The sequence below is a fragment of the Planococcus citri genome, chromosome 3 (genome assembly GCF_950023065.1).
Source record: "Planococcus citri chromosome 3, ihPlaCitr1.1, whole genome shotgun sequence".
In the NCBI taxonomy this organism is placed as follows: domain Eukaryota; kingdom Metazoa; phylum Arthropoda; class Insecta; order Hemiptera; family Pseudococcidae; genus Planococcus; species Planococcus citri.
This window is the reverse complement of record NC_088679.1, coordinates 66,519,912-66,535,618: the sequence shown is the minus strand read 5'-3', so window position 1 is coordinate 66,535,618 and position 15,707 is coordinate 66,519,912. Positions and strand designations below refer to the sequence as shown.

General features: G+C 32.8%; 1 protein-coding gene across 1 annotated transcript in view; it reads right to left on the bottom strand.

The window, feature by feature from the left end:
• LOC135838360 (ATP-binding cassette subfamily G member 4-like) overlaps positions 1-4,929 on the bottom strand; it is a 93,398-nt gene extending 88,469 nt beyond the window's left edge. Inside the window, exon 1 of the mRNA XM_065353953.1 lies at positions 4,643-4,929. The gene's annotated coding sequence lies outside the window, so the exon portion shown is untranslated. The remainder of the gene's footprint in view (positions 1-4,642) is intronic.
• Between the last annotated feature and the right edge of the window lie 10,778 nt (positions 4,930-15,707).

Below are 15,707 nucleotides of genomic sequence, written 5' to 3'. Positions count from 1 at the left end.
GGTAAAAATTTGATTTTCGATTTTGAATAAAATCGACCAAACGAAATCACAAATTGCAAGTAAATCGATTTTTGAGGTTCGAGTGATCGGTTTTCAATCGTGATCAATTTTTGATCGGGAAGTCCATTTTTCAAGTGAATTTATTTTCAATTCGTAACATAAAACTGATCATAATATGGAATCGAAAATCGAAAATGAATCGATTTTTGAGATTCGATTAATCGATTTTCAATCATGATCAATTTTTGATGGGGAATTTTTTTTTAGGTAAAAATTTGATTTTCGATTTTAAATAAAATCGACCAAACGAAATCACAAATTGCAAGTAAATCGATTTTTGAGATTCGAGTGATCGGTTTTCAATCGTGATCAATTTTTGATTGGGAAGTCATATTTTTCAAGTGAATTTATTTTCAATTTGGCACATAGAACTGATCATAGGTAATATATGTAGAATCGAAAATCGCAAATTAAATCGATTTTTGAGATTCGATCAATGAGTTTTCGATCATGATCAATTTGTGGTGTGAAAGTTCATTTTACAAGACTGAAATTGATTTTTCATTTCGAACATGACATAATCGATCATATACCTAGATATGAAATCGAAAATCGCAAATAAATCGATTTTTTGATTCGATTCGGATGATTGATTTTTCAATTCTGATCAATTTTTGAACGGAAAGTCTATTTTTGGGGTGAAAAGTGATTCTTCATTTTGAACGTAACTGATAACATGGAATTGAAAATCGCAATAAATCGATTTTCAGTGTTCGATTTATCGATGTTCAATTATAATCAACTTTTGATCAAGTGGTTTATATTCCACTCTAAAAAAAAAAAATGACGCTTAAGTATATAAAAATCTGAAAATTGTTTTATCCGCCTACTTGCATGCTAAAATCGAACCTCCGGATCAATTGCCACCATTTTCGAGCCGAATTGTAGCCGGTAACAATTTAAAATCGTTTCAGAAGGGCTTTGCAACCAATTACGGTAGACATTCCGAATCGATGAGGACAGGTGTGTATGTAGCAAATTCGAGAAGACGAGTTAAAAACTGTATTTTTTTTTTTTTTACAAATTGGATAAAATTTTTAAAAAATTCAAATTCGTCAATTTATGCAAAAAATTGCTCAAAACTTCTTCTACATATTGAAAATCACCCCAAGAACTGATCGTTGCTGTTTTCAAACCGATCTAGACCCTCCAGCAGGGCTTCGGATTTTTTTAATTTGGGAGAGCTTACTCTAGACCTCGAGGGCAACTCAGAAACTCGAACAATTTAAAGAACTTGTAAGTTACATCCTTTCGCAAGCATTAAAATAATTCATTAATTTTTTGCTTCGGACAACCTAATGAAATCTGAAGTATTTTTTCATCACTTAGGTACCTATGGTATATTTTGAAATGGAAAATACTCACTAACACATTCTCATCACAAATACTGTATACGAATCGTCGATCAACAGGTAGGTAGTAGGTAGGTACCTAGTACCTACTAATCAAATCATAGACCACTTGTTTTGCACACGAGGGTGTATCAATAGGACACTTCGTTTACGTACGAATGTGAGAAAAATAAATAAATTTGATAAAAAAAATTCCGACACAGATTATCACGTTGAATATTCGAGATTAGGTACAGCTACCTAATATTCATAGATGGAAAAAATGATTAAAAACAATAATAAAATGACTCGATTTCGACGTTTTCAAACATTCGATAAAACAATGAAATCGATTGTTATCAAGCCAAGGGAATCCGTCCAATATAGGGGATCCTAAAATAGCGCGATTACAGTGAGAATGTTTGATACTTTTAGAACATACAAAGTGCAGTACCTAAACAAACTAGTTTTTTTTTCTGTCAGATTAAATTAGACAGTAGACAGAACAAGAAATCGTCGCTCTATATCGAATTCGTTTGTTTATATTCAGACGAAAACGTGTAAAGGTATAAGAAACATAAACTTGATATCACAAATCTGTAAACCAATAAGATTCATATTATTGGAAAGTAAAAAACAAATAGGACTACGAATGTTTTTACGTAAAGCTGGATGCTTCGATGCACTCAATTCATGCTTAATTTGCATCATGTTTCGAGCTAACTCACATTCAAAATATTCTGCACGAGTAAAAAGTAACATCCAACAAAATACGAGCCCAAGTTGAGCTTACAGACAAAAAATTCCAACTTTGTGAAAATACTCTGTGGCCGATTCAAGGCCCTTATAAGGATGAGTGGAGAATCCATAATACACAATATGTTGTAATCACTAATCAGCACAAAAATCTGGTTCGTAATTAAATATATGTATTATAGGTATACAAGCGAAAGTAAATGGGTAACTGAGCATTAAGCACATCAAAATAACAACACGTGCATGTATCACTACGTTTTGGAATGTCATCATAGTATCGCGTAGATATACTTACGTAGCTCTAGCTACAAGATAACAAGTTTTTCAAAAATATATATTCATGAAATAGGTAGATTATTTTTTTGTATTTTTTGTTTGCACAAAAATATATACATGTATATTATTTTCCAATATCTTAACTTGGATATTTTCTACGAAAAATTGAATTTAATTAGGAATCAGAAACTGCGAGATAAAAGATCCAAACGGTGACAGTCTCGTTTTTTTTGGAGGAGAGGGGGGAGGAAAAGGATAGATTTTACGAAAATTGCAATATTTTCTTCCAAATTGTTTAATTTTCATTAAAGATTTATTTCCCAATCAAAATAATGTTTGAAAAATAATCTCAAATTGTTATTTGCATGGCTCACTGAGAAAGCATCTCATTCACACCTCAGAACCATATTTCGAGTTATGGGGGTGGGGGATGATTTTTAGATTTTTGACGAGTTATTTTTTCTGTTTCAAAAACCAAATCATTGCGATAAAAATCAAAACGTTGATTTCGTCACTCGAACCCATAAACCCATCTCTCATCTCACTCAAAATAAATTACGACAGTTTTTGAGCCAATCTGAAGCCTGATTTTTCTTCAGAAAACTGCATATTATTACTCGTTGAAATGAAGTTTACCTTTGCTAGAAGTTTAATTTCTATTTGAAATTGGGTGATGGTCGAATGAATGTATTCCAAAAGGGGAAAAGGGGGGTTGATTTTGAAGAATAGAAGAAATTTCGAGTATCGAGTATGATTTTTCAAGAACGTGTGATTTTGGATTTGAAAAAATACTGCCATTTATATTGGTTCAAAAGTGATCACAATCAATTAGGGGGGGGGGGCTTCACTATGACGCAGGAATTTATTTTATAAGATCTTTATCTCAAAATTCGTTCATTCTACCAACATATTTATGAAAAATCAACGTACAGAGATTGTCATTTTTAAAAAAAATTGGCAAAACATTTGAAAATTATTTTAAAAAGCGAAATTACCGCATCAATTTTCCAAGATTTTTCCATCAAATTAATTCTTTATGAAGAAGAAAGGGAGGCGAGAGAATGCAAAATTATAAGACTTCGAGCCTGTAAAATTTTTGAATAAAAAATGTACCTATCCTATTGTTATACTATTTCAAAAACAGCTCGACATCGAGAACTACCGAACCGGTTTCAAAAATGTATACTTCGCAATTTTTAAAAGAAATCTGATTGAATGAGCACCATTATTAGGTATCGGTACATTAAAAAAAAAATCATGTCTAAAATTCACGTTCGGTGGCCTTCAGATTGGTAAAAAAAACGCTTCAACGCGAATTAAATAAATTTTTTTGCCTATCAGATGGACAAAAAAATTTAAAATGCGAAATATTTGCGTTTATTTTTTGACAATTTTGTTGAGAACCACTGAATCTGGCTCGAAAATAACCATCTGATTAAAATCGCACGAGCGTGTGTTATGAATTATTTACATAAAGTATAGAGAAACAAAGAAAAAAAAAAGTTAAAAATTTTTTAAGTAGAAAGAAGCAGATGTTACGAATTTTGGGTATCATGGAAATGAATCCAAAATGGTACCTATCTAACTACATATTTTTTGATGCTAGTTGAATCATCAGATATAATTTTCAATGAGGAGAAATGCAACACTTGATCTTCTCACTCCCTTCCCTTCTAATTAAAGAAATTTATTTTATGAGTTTTTTTTATTTTTTATTTTTTTATTCATTTAAGTAAATATTATTCCTGAGAAAAAAAATTAGGTTTAGGTACCGTACTTCATTATTCGAGTTATTTTGAAATAATAAATCACATGTTGCAAATGCTGAAATTTTTCAAATTTCAACCTTCGAGTTATTTGAAGCAAAGGAAAGAATCTCGCGAAATAATAATTGAAATTAAGGTTTCTGATACGTAAAAAAAAATCATAAAATCACAGCAGATAAAATCCAGCTGTGTTTAAACATTAAAAAAAAAAAAAAAAAAAAAAAAAAAAAAAAAGATAAATAACAGTTTGAATAATTTATATCGAAGGACTCGCAATTTTCAAAATTAAATCACAATTCGCCACATTTAATAGAACACAAGCATTAAATTCCTAAAACTAGGTAATCGTATTCACAAAATCAATATAAATTCCAACTCCAATCAAATAATCATTTTTTTTTTCGAATAATAGAAAATATCACGGCAAACTATAAGAATTAAAAATTAACTCACCTCAGTTCGATAAAAAATTCACCGGAAAAATAGGTAAGTATAGATAATACTTCGTAAAAAATAACACGAAATGTCAAGTCATACACACGCGATCAACGTACTCGAAAGCACAACACAGCTGTGAAAAAAAACCACGATCTCAGCACCGTCTCGCGTTAAGTGTTATTTGAAAATAAACTGAAGCATAGGCATATGCTTGTCCATGTCGATGATTGTAAAACAATTAGCTCGATGGGAAGGGGACGCGGATGTAGGAGCAGCGGTATAATGATACCGATGACGAAGACGACGAGTGGTGGTAATGAAACATTTGGACCGAGTACCGAACCGAGTCGCGGAAGGTCGAGGCTATGAGAATTCGTGCTAATAAAGATGCGAATTATTTATCGCCATCGTACGTATGTAATAAATACTCGTATTATAGTCGATTAATGGCCGTATATGTAAACTGTATCACTCCAAGTGCTTCGAAATTCATCGTAGAAGAGATCATGATCATCATCATTAAGCGTACGTAGTACGTACCTCTATCTAGCGTCTACCGAAAGTTCCCTCCTAAGGTCTATAAGCTAGTTGAAATGAGCTTAAAACAAATCAGAATGATTAATTTGAATTTGATTTATCGAGATGGGAGTGGAACAAAACGAACGAACGTTCGTGGTTTTCTACTGAATTATTAATTTTTTAACGTCGTTTGTGTAAAACAAATCATCATTTTAGATGAGTTAATTACTTCATTCATACCTATATATTTTTTCATTCGTCGATGTTTCCAAATCATCCCATTCAGAAGGAATAAAATAATTGTACAATTTTCACCCCTCAAAATTTTACAATTTGTTATTGATATGAGTTTTTGAAAGTTGAAATCTATTTTGATTAATACTCGTATTCTATGCCATAGGATTGGTAAATTTTTATTTGTACAATCAGGTATTATCAAAGTTAATTAACACCTTTTGCAGCACCAACATATTTTTATTCACGAAAAATATAAAAATTATAAAAAATTAAAATTCATAATGTGAGACGCGTGTCGGTTATCTCGGTGACCAATTAGGGTATCAATCAGGAAATTGATGAACTTTTGGGATAGCATTTTTAAAATTCTTAAAAATATTCAAGTTGCATTATATGATCTATTGATTGATTTTGATGATTAGAATTCAATTGTTAAATCTATAAACAAAACAGCGAGAATTCGAGTGATTTTAAAATCTAACACAAATTAGCCATCCGTTTCCATATTCTGAGGAATTTTGCACGAATTATATTTCCCCAAAACAAAAATAATATAAAATAATAAAAATTTCATTTTGAGCCAACAAAATAAATTAAAAATACATAAAATACTTATTCGCATTTCAATCTCCTGAAATCTTGATGACATGATTTTAATTTTTTTAAAACAGACATTTTGTGAAAAAAAAAAAAAAAACTTGAAAGCATCATTTTTGTTTTTTATACTTACTTAAGAAATATTGATCTAAAAAAATTCTTGAAAATATTGAAAATAGAAAAATAAATTAAAGTACACACTGCTACTTGAAAAAAAAGGTACCTAACTGTTCAATCAAATCACTTTACCGCAATTTCACAATTTTTTTAAATATTAAAAAAAAAAAACTTGAATCAGAAAATACCTTCCTATATAAACAGAATGATGATTTCACGTCTACAATTATGAAAATGCTTTCAATTGACCCCCACCAAAAAGGAGGAATTGAAGGGGACTTCGCTCATTTCAACAATGAGTAGCAGTGCTTATGAATACTTAACACTTACTTTATGTAGGTATTTTAGGAAGAAAAAAAAATGTGTAGATAAGAATGTCAATAGCAAGACTCGTACCTACTCAATATTTTTTCTAAATTAAAAAAAATATACCTAACTTTAAAAACCAAACAAGTTCAAAAAAGTAAGTACTTAACATGAATAAAACATTCCAAATTAAAATCTAGTAATAAAACTCGTTGGAGACTTCCATAATCTTAGGACTTTTTTGGTAATTTTACACTGGAAAAAAATTGAACCTTGAACCACTTTAAGACAACTTTTTGGTGAAAAAACTACACTTATGTGGCAAATGTGGCAAAAAAGTGAGAATATGACAATTTTATTTAGAAATAAGGAAGGCTCTCTCATGACAGTTTTCAATTAAAAAAACAATCGGTATACTTTTGGACAACTTTTTGGGAATAAACGACAATTTTTAGCGATTTTTGGTAAGAAGCAAAGGGATTTGGCAGCGTTAACAAAAAGTGAGACTTTTCGCAAGACTTTGGCAATTTTTGCAAAAGGCAGAACTTTCGAGCAATTTTTGGAAAAAAGCAACAATTTTTAGCAAATAGTGAACTTTTTTGGCAATTTGAGGAATAAAGCAAGACTTTGATAATTTTATAAAAAAAGCAAAACTGTTTGGTAATGAAAAAGTGAGACTTTTTAACAACTTTTTGGCAATTTTTGACATTTTGTGACAAAAAATTTTGTAATTTTTAGCAATTTTTGACAGAAACGTGACTTTTTTTGTTTCGATAAATTAGTCAGGTCTCAATTTCACAAAAAAAAGCTCCCGCTCGCTATTCATGCTGAAAGCAATTTTATGATTGATTCTTGTTCTACACACTAGAGCGAATAAATTTAGCTTGTATGCCTATTTTTCCCCCTCCCCCTTTTCCGAGGGTCCACCCCCCAACATTTGAAATTCGTGTATCTCCTAATCTATGGGTCGTACAAAAAAAATTATTAAACAAAAATTATTCCTTGACATCAGATCTACAATTTGAGCTCATCAAAATTTGTTTTGAAGCAACCCTTCCCCCTCAAATTTCGTAAATACCCCTCCAGAAAACATCAATTTTACGTTTTTCACATTTTTAATGAAAAGTTTCAAAGTTGAAGAGAAATCTGTAATATCTAACATAAATTGTTCAGAATTGAATTTATTTTCCAACGAATTATATTACGAGAATTTTTCCATCCCCCCCGCTGCTATGGTGGACCCACCTCCCCCCTTGGTTACAAATACCAGACAACTAGGGAAACAATCCAACGCAAGTTGTTTCGGGTTGAAATTTGCATGGTAGGTGGGTACCATCGAAAGACTTACGCGTGGAAAATTTCAGACCTCCCGAACCCCTCCCTTTTTGAGAAACCTCCCCTTTTCTGAAATTACAATAACAATAATTTTCTCAACCCCATATGAACCGATTTTTTCAATGTTTTAGTATGTTGTAGACATTCATAAGTGGTATCTCCATAAAAATTTTCAACCCCCAACCCCCTCCCCTCATAATTACTCCTCAAAATGGCGTTTTTTTGCTTTTTATTAATGAAAATTGGTATACACAATTTTTTAAACACAATTTTCGGATGTATTTTTGACCTCTAAATATCATTTTATTCAGGAGGTTCGATTCATATGAACACGACGCCAATATTATACAAGTAGCTGTATTTCAAGAATAGTGAAAATTGAGGGGCGCTGAGGCCCTGGAGGGGCTGTATGAGTGTAAAACAAAATCTGACGCAAAATTTGTGCTCAGGGGATTCGAATCATATGAAAACAATACTAATATCACCAAAGTAATTGTTTTCAAAAATGGTAAAATTTGTGGTGGGGGGTCTGGGGGGTCTGGAGGGGGTTAGATGAATGTAGCAGAAAATCTGACGTCATATTCGTACTCAGCGGTATCGAATCATGCGAAAACGACACTCTACTCATTAATGGTTATTTTTCCCCAAAACTCTCATTTTCAGAAAAGGGGAGGTTTCTCAAAAAGGAAGGGGTCCGGGGGGTCTGAAATTTTCCACGCGTAAGTCTTTCGATGGTACCCACCTACCATGCAAATTTCAACCCGAAACAACTTGCGTTGGATTGTTTCCCTAGTTGTCTGGTATTTGTAACCAAGGGGGGAGGTGGGTCCACCATAGCAGCGGGGGGGATGGAAAAATTCTCGTAATATAATTCGTTGGAAAATAAATTCAATTCTGAACAATTTATGTTAGATATTACAGATTTCTCTTCAACTTTGAAACTTTTCATTAAAAATGTGAAAAACGTAAAATTGATGTTTTCTGGAGGGGTATTTACGAAATTTGAGGGGGAAGGGTTGCTTCAAAACAAATTTTGATGAGCTCAAATTGTAGATCTGATGTCAAGGAACAATTTTTGTTCAATAATTTTTTTTGTACGACCCATAGATTAGGAGATACACGAATTTCAAATGTTGGGGGGTGGACCCTCGGAAAAGGGGGAGGGAGAAAAATAGGCATACAAGCTAAATTTATTCGCTCTAGTGTGTAGAACAAGAATCAATCATAAAATTGCTTTCAGCATGAATAGCGAGCGGATATGCAATTGAAACCTGACTATTTGACAAAAATCGAGACTGACAATTTCTAGCAAAAAGTAGAGCCTTTTGATTTTTTTTGGGGGTGTTTAAAATTACTAGATTATTACACCCTACGTCAGATTATATTGAATTTGTCAGGTTGTGTCTTTTAACAAGAGTAATATTTGACCAAAAGAGACACTTTCCGACAATTTAAAAAAAATAAGAGACTGCAATTTTTTTCAAAAAAAAAAAAAACAATTTTTAAAATGTTTTTGCAAGAAGACAGACTTTTTGGAGGCACAGCTTTTTTAAAACGTAACCGAGTAAGAGCCCTGTTAAAATGATGAGCTCTCGCAGTTTTACAGGAGTATCTTTCAATTCTCGCCACTCTGCAATTTAAAATAAACCCAAGCTAGATCAAAAAGGCATTAAAAAACCTCCGTAACCAAAATTGCAAGTGCTCGCGTTCATTTTTGGAGTTTGGGCGAATTTTTGAAAATTTAGAAAGTCAAATTTAGAGGTTTTTTTCAGTCGAGTTTCCTACGTTTTTATGGAATTTAAAAAGTGGTCAAAATTCATTCTTGAACTCTCACCTCTGGCGGAGGTGTAGCGAATGGTTCCTTATTGAGGGGGGGGGGGAAGGCAAAGATTCAGAAATTTCCAACTGAATTTACTGAAAAAAGTTTTTAAGTTTTTTTTTGGGGGGGGGGGGTGAAAGTAGATACTGATTTATTTGATTGAAACCGTGAATTTTAAAAGTAAAATGAGAAATAATGTGAAAAAATTTACATATCTCGTAAATTTTTTCTTTTTTGGATTTTCAAAAGATTAGTGATCAATCATGATTTTTTATAAATTTTAATTTTTCAATTTTCAAAAATAAAATCAAGAGACCCGAGCGAAGGGGAAGGTGGCTAAATGTTTTGAAAATTCGTATTTCGAAGGGTAAACCCCTGCTTTTTAGAAAAGTTGTTTTTTTTTGGCTTCAGAATTTTATAATTTGAATATTTTTTATTCACTACAACAAGTCATTTTTTTATGTAGTTTAAACATTTTTTATAGACGTTTAGAAAATTAAATTTTGAAAAAGAAAAACCAACAGGTTCGAGCGAAACGAAGGCTGAAATTTCGAAAATTTATAATTCAAGAAGTACATTGGGTACCTCACCTACCAAGGTAAGTAACTCTAACTGATGCTCTTTGAATCCATCAGATCGAAATGATGGACTTTTTTTTTTTGTTCCTGATACCTAATGATCATTTTCTCAACAAAATTTAAAAAATGCTTTCGAGAAGTAGAAAATTATGAATTTTCACGGTACAATGGGCCATTCCCTTTGACCTGAATGAAGTTCCAACTTATAAATTTTAAATTTCAAAATAGTTTGATACAGACAGGTAAGTAGGTGCCAATTTAATTCATTTTTCATTTTCCATGTTAAAAACGCAAAATACGAACAGAAAAAGTATCTAACGTATAGCTAAGCGATTTCATAACGATATCAACAAACAGCTGATGAAAAAAATGATAAATATTTCGAGTTATCGAGCGATGGAGACATTATTCTGATCTAATTCCATTACCACGAAGATCATTTATTTTCGAATATTTTCTCCGAATATGTTCAATATTCAAATTCCTAATATCATTCCTTCGTTTAGTTAAATAATTCGTCATCGTGTATGTATAAATGAGGTCAAAAATTTCGTGCTCTGATAATTATTTCATGAACAGACAACGCAGCGTAAACAGTTTTCAAGAAGACCCTCAATGTGTGAGATCACTGATAGGGATTTTACTTTTTACGATGTGCGTGCTGACCAAAGAAATCAACTGAATCGTGGAAGTTGATAGATAGCTAAGTAGTAAGTACTTCGATCGAATCAAAAAAATTATTAAAACCTATTCAAGTATCCTACCTACTTTTATTTAATCAAAAATAATAATCCTTCGGATGAAAGTGATGGTTAGTGAACCTTCTGTCTCACCTATAAATATATTTTTCCTCCTTTAAAGGAATTTATTCGTAATTCGTATCATTTGATAATATTCTATTATGACTGTGATGGGGCATGTTATCTCTACCGTTCATTGTTCAAGTTCACTTTTTAATAGAGCGTATTTATTAACGCTGCTATAACAATTAACGCAAAATGCAAGACTTTCATTCGATATACTTGCATCATTTTCTATCGCATTCGGCAAGGTTACTCGATAAAAAAGATCTGTGACCTGTTTAATATTGTATAGGTTGCTTTTTTTGGCGAGCATCTGTGACGTTATCGATGCATTTGTATAGGTAAGTATTGGATATCATTTCTTTGAGAATTTTCTAATTGAAATGTACATAGGTATTTTTTCACTTTCACGATTCCCGAAATCTCAACGAATCAAAGAAAATATTTTCCAAAAAATGGTGAAATATTTGAATGGGAAGAATCGCTTCTGACGAAGTGATTAAGAGGTTCGAAAGTTCAAAATATCAATGCCTTATTCAGACGTATGTATTTATTTGGTGTTATCAATTGTGGGATAAATCACAAACAAGTGCGAACAGTGTTAGTGTTTGTATTCGCATTCGTACATACAAGTACGTATAACCAGCCATGGATGAAGAATTTATGCAGAAATTTAATAGCTTAATCGAGTCTGTCAATACAATTAAAACTACAGTATCAAATTCGGACTTAAAAATGGATTCAGTGTTGTCTCAGGTAGCCGATATCAAACAAGAAAATCTGGAGTTAAAGGATAAGATGGAAAAACTTTCGTCGGAAAACCAAGATTTACACAGGCGAGTAACTGACTTAGAACAATATAGTCGTAAAGAAAACATTATAATTAATGGCATCCCATCTAATAAAGAAGAAAATATTACGAGCATGGTTATACAAGTAGCTGAAGCTTTAAATGTGCCGTTATGCGATTATGATATCAGTGTTGCACATCGCCTGCCATGTAGCCACGGGAAAATACCACCTATTATTGCTAGACTGAATAATCGCTCGAAAAAATCGCTGCTGATAAGGAATTCTAAACGAATGAGGCTGAATGGTGCAGCATTAAACCTTGATCCAGCTGTTCCAATATTTATCAACGAACATTTAACCACCACCACCATGTCTTTATTTCGCAAAGCCCTCGACCTAAAGAAAGAAGGTATCATCACACAGGCTTGGGTAATAGAAGGAAAGGTGTACATCCGTGAGGAAGAAGATGGCATAGCTCAAAAAATCAACGACGAATCCGAGCTTACTTATGAAGTAATCCAAAATCAAGATAATCACTCAGAAAAGTCAGAGGGGTCATCGTCTCAAAAGGAACCAGCTGCAGCAAAGAAACAACCTAGAAGAGAAGTCAAAACCCTATCCCAGCTTGGACAACGTGTTTCAAACAGAAGAGGGAGGGGTAGCAACTCTAGGAACAGGTCGGGCAGATAGTCTCCGGACTCCGATTGCCCAGGAAAGTCTGGTCAACGTGGGCAATTTGGACCGAATAAATTCCGCCAAATACGTCAGTCAAAAAGCTACAAATGTATAGAGTATGCCTGTGTCGCCAGTTTTAATGCAAGATCATTAAAAGATGATCAGAGAATACTAGATTTGATCGATGCACAGATTCAGAACAAAATTGAAATCTTGGGTGTGGCAGAAGTAAAAAGGATGGGGGAAAAAATTATAAAAACAAAAGAAGGATACCTATTTTGTTATAGAGGAGACATCCCAGGTCAGAGGGGAGTGGGCTTTTTAATAAATCCAGAGTGGTCTAAAAAACTTATAAAATTCAAAGCACCTTCGGATAGAATTGCCATAGCGGAGTTTGACCTGGGTGAGAAGAACAGTCTCTCTCTGATCCAGGTGTATGCCTCAACAGCAGCATCAGAATTGGAGGAAATCGAGGAGTTCTATAACATACTCTCTGAGTGTTTAGATACTTATAAAAGCAACGCCAAAAGCCTTACAATAGTTATGGGGGATTTTAATAGCAAAATCGGACAAAGAGAAATAGGGGAGGATAAGGTTATTGGTCCTTACAATTATGGTACAAGGAATGAAAGAGGAGAAAAGCTAATCCAATTCTGTCACGAACATCAACTAAAAATAACAAACACTTGGTTTAAAAAGAGAAAAGGGAAAAAATGGACCTGGATCTCCCCAAATTTGGAAACAAAAAACCAAATTGACTATATTTTAACCCATCAGAATGAAAAATCAATCAAAAATTTTGATGTGATCAAAAAGTTTAGTTTTTTCTCAGACCATAGACCTATAAAATGTGAATTTGATACAAACTGGCGGCACAGACACAGATACAAAAAGAGACAAATTGAATCTAAAACAAAGTTGGAAATAGCTGATCATAAGAAGTACCAGTTGGAGCTTAGTAAAATGATAGAATCAACTGGCGTTGAGAGGCTCTTAGGAGAGGGTTCTGTAGATGGGATTGATGATTGGTTGGAGGATAAACTGGTTAAATCGGGTTTAATGGTAAGCAATCTCCACTGTACTGGGGGGGAAAGGAAGGTAACAGAGCTGGGAGTTGATCTAAAAAATTTGATAAAAAAGAGGGATAAACTGAGGTATAAAAAAGCTAAAACAGCAATTGACAAAGTAGAACTGAACGTACTGTGTAAATTAGTTAGGAGACATTTGAGGGAAAAAAATAAAGAAAAGGAACATAATCTAATTACGAAAATTTTAGAGTCTTCAAAAAGCACAAAAAAAATAAACAAGGTGAGATCACTTGGGACCCAATGGATTACATATATGTGTGACCAGGAAGGTAATAGAAAATACTCCAGAAAAGAAATAAATGAAGTGGCTACCAAATTTTACAAAGAAATTTACGATTCATCAAATAACAACATAACGATTCTAGAAACTGACCATCTGGAAACACCAGCTCCTTTCCTCAGCTCAGAGGTGGAGGAGGTATTAACAAACTTGAAAAACAACAAGGCCTCTGGGATTGATAATATCACGAACGAACATTTAAAATTTGGGAAGGGACCAATACTGATAGGCTTTTTGACAAAATTCTTTAATAAAATTCTTTATACTCAAACAATTCCAAAAAAATGGAAAGAATCAGAGATCATCTTAATTTACAAAAAAGGGGATAAGCACAAAATTGACAATTATCGACCAATAAGTTTGAGCCCCACTTTGGCCAAAGTTTTCTCAAAACTACTGGAGAATCGCATCAGGGGGGCTCTTCTACAGCAACAACCCTGTGAACAAGCGGGCTTTCGGAAGGGCTTCTCAACGTCGGATCATCTTTTCACGATCAACCAACTGATTGAAAAAGGTGCAGAATATCAAACAAGCCTCCACCTCGCCTTTATTGACTTCAGAAAAGCCTTTGACTCCTTGGAACACCAGTTTTTGATAAATGCCATTAAAAATCAAGGTATACATCCTATCTATGTTAAATTAATTCAAGAAATGTACACACAATTGAAAGCAAAAATTAAGACTGATATAATGGGTGATTTATTTGACATTAAAAAAGGAGTCAATATCATTCACGAACAAACTGATTCGTGTAAGTGACTCGTTTGTGAATAAATCGATTCATTTACTCAATTTTTGATGAATCATTCGCGAACGAATTGATCAATTTACTCAATTGTTGATGAATCATTCGCGAAGGAATTGATCCATTTACTCAATTTTTGATGAATCATTCGCGAAGGAATTGATCCATTTACTCAATTTTTGATGAATCATTCGCGAACGAATTGATTCGTATAAGTGACTCATTCGCGAACGAATTGATCCATTTACTCAATTTTTGATGAATTATTTGCGAACGAATTGATTCGTATAAGTGACTCGTTCGTGAACGAATCGATTCATTTACTCAATTTTTGGTGAATCATTCACGAACGAATTGAATAATTTTTAGTGAATCATTCGCTACTTGCGATTCGTGAACAAATTGTTGTTTCGTATAAGTGACTCGTTCGCAAACGAATCGATTCATTTACTCAATTTTTGGTGAATCATTCACGAACGAATTGAAGTTTTTTTTGTGAATCATTCAAGAACGAATTGATTCATACATTAAAGAATTGATCGATTCGTTGGCGAATGGTTCTTCCAAAAAATTGATCAATTCGTTCATGAATGATTCGCCAAAAATTGAGGGTCGTATTAGTACTTTGTAGGATTTTCCAAGTAATGAGTTTTAAAAAATGTTGAAATTTTTTTTTTTTAATTCTGGAGAAATTGTAAATTGCGCTGGAGGCTCCGTAATTCGATCGGATTTTTCAGTTTGGTTTCGAACAATAGAATAAATATTTTACCTCGATAGATGTTTCGCAACATTTTTTGTGGTTAATTCGTACGACTTTTTTTGCGAAGGTTTTTTTAAAAATACCTACGCAACTTTGACTCACGCATCATAAAATTATTTCATCTGATAATATTATGTATACCCTAAGTTTCTCGTTATTTTGGCCAGTTATCAATCAAAAATTGAATTCAGAATTGATATGTATACCGAAATTAGAATAGATTCAAGCGATGATTATCATCTCCTCGCCCGATCCACCCATTCTCACTCAAATAATAGCCCTAAATCCTTACAAAATCAAAATTACCGTTTATAAATAAATTCAAAAAATTCAAAATTCCATTTCATTCTATGATTTTTTCAAGATAAAAACATTCGAAAACTAACAACATAGGCACCTTAGATCAAATTAGGATATCGGTTCTACAAA